Genomic DNA, 5048 nt, shown 5'->3' with positions numbered 1-5048 from the left:
ATTACTGAAGAATAATTTACTGTGCCAGGTAAGAATGCAGTATTTTGGGAGGTCAGGGTTTTGTCTTGCATGGTGCATTACATGCTCTGAACCAGTAACCAATAAGCAGTACTATTTCTCCATATCCAGAAGGCGAGGATTTGGGAAGCAATGAATAGAAGTGGTGGTGGTTCTTCACAAAATTAAGGACCTAGTTTTTTAAAAATGAAATTTTATTGAAGTATATCATTCATAAACAATAAATGTAGGGCAGCTTGGCCGAAACCAAACCCGGGGGTGGGGGGTGGGGGTGTGCTATGAGGATAGGGAGTGTCCCCTGCTCAGGCAGGGTGGGTTTGGATACACAGAGTCTCAGGTCGTAAAGTGTAACGTGGAGCCAAGGCTCCTGGATTGGCAGGGTGGGCACATGAGGTTGTGGCAGTGTTGCCTGAAGAATGAGACCAAGTCCTAGTCTGTATGGTTTTCCACAGGAATTGGTGATATGTGCAGTTATTGTTGGATTTTTTTGCTCTTTCTTTGTCTTTGTGGAGAAGTTTTAGATCAGTTAGAAGCTGGATTTATGTGGGAAGGGAGAAAAAGCTTGCTTTAAAACTTTCTTCACTAATTGAAGAAAAATGTAAACTCCTTGAAAAATTTAGCCTTGTTCAAAAAGAGTACGAAGGATTAGAATCATCTTAGGATACCAGCTTTGAGAAGGCGTCAACAGAAGCACAAAGTTTGAAGGCAATCCGTGAAAAGCTAAACAGGTCCAGTTCTGAACTTGAGGATGAAACTCTTTCTAGAAAAAGACTGAAAAGAAGAGAAATCTAAACATTCTGAACAAAATGAATTGATGGTGGATATTTCAAAAAAGACACAATCCCTAGAAGATGAATCAAAATCCCTAAAATCACAAGTAGCTGAAGCCAAAACAACCTTCAAAATATTTCAGATGAATGAAGAATGACTTAAGATAGCAATTAAAGATGCTTTGGATGAAAATTCCCAGCTTCAGCAAAGCCAGGAACAGTCTCTGACTGAAAACTTTGCTAAAGATGAAAGATTGGGCTGCTGTGCTTGGAGAAGACATGACAGATGATGATAACTTGGAATTAGAAATGAAGAGTGCATCAGAAAATGGTGCCCACTTAGATAACCAGCCAAGAGGAGCTTTGAGAAACTGGTTCATGCTGCTAAGCTAAATGTTTCTTTAAAAACCCTAGAAGGAGAAAGAAAATAAATTTATACTCAATTAGCTGAAGTAGATAAAACAAAGAAAGAGCTTATAGACCACAGACTGAACAAGTGTCTTTGCAGTCAGAAAATACACAATTTGAAACTGAAAATCAGAAGCTTCAGCAGAAACTTAATGTAATGACTGAACTATATCAAGAATATGAAATGAAACTGCACAGGAAATTAACTGTAGAGGAAAACTGCCAGTTAGAGAAAGAGGAGAAACTTTCCAAAGCAGATGAAAAGATCAGCCCTGCAGCTGAAGAGCTGGAGACCTACAGAAAACGAGCCAAAGATCTTGAAGAGGAATTGGAGAGAACGTTTATTCTTATCAAGGGCAGATTATTTCCCATGAGAAAAAAGTGCAGGATAATTGGTTAGCAGCTCAGACTGCTGAAAGAAATCTCAATGATTTAAGGAAGGAAAATGTTCACAGTAGGCAGTTAACTGAAACAGAGTTTAAATTTGAACATTTAGAAAAATATCCTTATTCACTTATGTTCTAAGTACAGCACTTGGCAGAGACTCACGAGGACCAGAGAATCCTCTGGACCATCAGATTACCAATGAAAGGGGAGAATCAAGTTCTGATATGTTACCTGTCCTCATAGAGCACCTTCTGATACGGGATCCCTGTCATCTCCATGGGATCATAGGATGATGACCCCTCCATCAGGCCAATTGTATCCTGATCCAGCTCTTCTTCTACAAAGGCAAGACAGTTTTTATTCTAATTCTGATAGATTATTGACCAGCAGAATTCAGAAGTTTTAATATGCCTTCTTTAGATAAAACAGATGGGCCAGTATCTTCAGAAGTAGAATCCAGTAGAAATGATATCAAAGATGATGTTGGTAATTTAAATGTGCGTGCTGCTGAAAGTGAAGCATCTGGCCCTGGCTTCATTCCTCCACATTTTCCTCCAGCCAGAGGTCCACTGTATCCAGTGGACCCAAGAGGATCATTCATGAGAAGAGGGCCTCCTTTTCCTCCACCTCCTCCAGGAAGCATATATGGAGCTTCCTGAGATTATTTTCCACCAAGGGACTTCACTGGCTCACAACATCCTCTATTAGCAATGAGAAATATCTATTCATCAAGGGGTTTTCCTTTTTATCTTCCTCCAAGAGCTGGATTTTTTCCCCCACCCCCACATCCTGAAAGTCGAAGTGAGTTCCCTTCAGGGTTAATTCCACCTTCAAATGAGCCTACTACTGAAAATCCAGAACCACAAAAAGAAACTTGATATTTTTGGTGTCTCTTCAAAAGTAATTTTTACTTATCTTTCATTTTCAGTTTAAGTAACTGCTGTTACTTAAGTGATTATACTTTTGCTCAAATTGAAGCTTAATGAAATTATAATTCTCAGGATAGTGTTTTGTAAATAACGATGATTTAAATATGAATCTTATTAGTAAATTATTTCTATTTTATTCTAGATAGTGTTGTTATTTTAATTTGATTCACTATCACACCACATAGATGATAATGGGAATTTTTTATATATAATCTTGCAGTTGGGGATGTTTTAAGCTCAAAACGCTGTCTCTACCCAAGAATTGTATTTACATTAGTTGTAGACAAGTGTGAAAGTAATTTTATGCTTAATTAAATATATTTTAATTGATTTAAAGATTTGTTTGACTTTGATAAAAATAATAAAATCAGCTAGTTCTTCCATTAATAAAACACAACAATAAATGCAGATGTGACCTTTCTACACATGCCTCTTCTGTCACTTTTACTGAACCTGTGGTTGGTGCTAGGGATGGTGTATACTCAGGGGACTTGAATCTCTGAACTGCCCATTTGCCAGCTGGGCCCTGAGCCTCAGCAGTGTTGCAACTCCTACTCTCTGGTTTGTTGGTCTTACCCAGGTCAGGTAACAGAGAGGTGAAGATGGTCAACCGCCACACCAGGGAATCAATAGTGCCTACAACTGCAAGCAGAAGAATTGCAGCCATCATCCATGTGAAATCTAAGCCCTCTCTTGATCTAGAGGTGGAGTGGGCATCATCATCCCAGGGTCCACAAAATGGAGGAATAGAATATGGATTAGAGTGGATTTAGTGATGTTCTACTATAAAAATACTGTGACTAATAATAGAAGAAAATGTAGCACTGAGGTGGAGAAAGTGGCCACAGTAGATGCCAAGGGCAGGGAGAGGGAAGAAGAGATGTGATGTGGGGGCATTTTTGGGACTTTGAGTTGTCCTAAATGATATTGCAGGGTCAGATGCTTGACTTTTTATATCCTGCCATAACCCACTGAATGTCCTGGGGGAGAGTATACTACAGGGTAAACTATTATCCATGTGATGCAGCAGTGCTCCAAAATATGTTCACCGAGTACGATGAGTGTGTCACAATGATGGGGGAGGTTATTGGTGTGGGAGGAGTGGGATGGGGAGGGGGGTATACAGAAACCTCTTATGTTTTTTAATGTAACATTTTTTGAAATTTTTTGAAATATCTTCAAAAAGTACAATTTGCAAAAATGATGGGGGTGGGGGTGGGGAGTGGGTTATATGTGAACCTCTTATGTTTTTTAATGTAACTTTCTTTGTGATCCATTAACTTTAATTTAAAAAAGTGTTAAAATAAAAAAAACCCAAATGGATAGTAAAATTTGTGAATTTACAAAACAAACACATAAATTGCCATACAAGGCCCCCATACATCTCTGCATCACCAGCACCTTGCATTGTTGTCAAAAATTTCTTACAAACTATGAGAGTCTCACTAAAATACCATCATCAGCCATAACCCCTATCCTACATTTGGTGCATTCCCCCCCCCCAAACCACCCAATTATTAACACTCTATTAGTATTATACATTTGTTATCGTTCAGGAGAAAACATCCTCACATTTGTCCTGTTAACCAGTCCATCATCCACCACTGGATTCAGATGTTTGCAGTCCCAGGTTTTGTAAATCCATTCAAAGTATACTCAATGGCTCTCATTTTCATCATAGAGTTGTGCTGTCATCATCTTAGCTAACGACCTACTTTTAAATTTTTTGCACTTCATCTCCACAACACTAGTTTCTACTGCATTAGAGCTCCTATATCTAAAAGAAATGTTTCAACTGGAGACATAAGTAAAGGTCAATTGAATTGAAAGTGTACATTGCCTGCTGGCAATTTTTGGCAATTCATGCCACTGAATAAGGAAAAAAGGGGGTTTTGGTGTTGGCAGAAGCAATCATTTCTATTTATGAAATGAAACAGACTTAATTGCCACAATGGAAGATAGGTAAAATTCCTCTTTCCAATTTTAATAATTATTATAAATTTTGATTTCATTGTCTCAGACCTCTAGTACATTGTTGAAGAACAGGGGATGTATTATGCATGACTCTAAAAGGAATACATGTAGTATTTTGTCATTAAATATGATGTTATGGAAAGCTTTAAAAAATGACTTAAGCAATTTTTCTTCCATTTTTAGCTTACTGATTTTTCTTTTTGAATGTATGTTGAATTTTCTTCTAATATATTTTGTCATTAATGAAATAATGTTGTTACTCCTTTAATTTATTAATGCAATAAATCATATACATTGATTTTTTGAGGTTAGACCATTTTGGAGTTTGTGGAATTAAGGCCCTTTGATTACCTCTATTTCTGTCTTTCATCTCTATCCTCTCTCTCTCTCTATCATCTCTATCTTTATCATCTTTACAGTGCTGGATTTGACTTGTTAAAATTTTAGATTAAGTCTCTTGGACATATGTTTAATGGGTATAGTGCTAATTATAGGTTCAAATAAGTGCTTCAATATATGTTCATCAATTGTAACAAATGTACCATACTGATGAAAGATGTTG

General features: G+C 37.3%; 1 pseudogene; it reads left to right on the top strand.

Annotated features, from left to right (window-relative positions):
* Positions 1-434: 434 nt before the first annotated feature.
* Positions 435-2583, top strand: LOC101447729 (melanoma inhibitory activity protein 2-like; annotated as a pseudogene).
* Positions 2584-5048: the final 2465 nt, after the last annotated feature.

Source organism: Dasypus novemcinctus, chromosome 1 (assembly GCF_030445035.2).
Source record: "Dasypus novemcinctus isolate mDasNov1 chromosome 1, mDasNov1.1.hap2, whole genome shotgun sequence".
NCBI classification, from domain to species: domain Eukaryota; kingdom Metazoa; phylum Chordata; class Mammalia; order Cingulata; family Dasypodidae; genus Dasypus; species Dasypus novemcinctus.
Note: the sequence above shows the minus strand (reverse complement) of the source record. Positions and strands in the feature narration are given on the sequence as shown.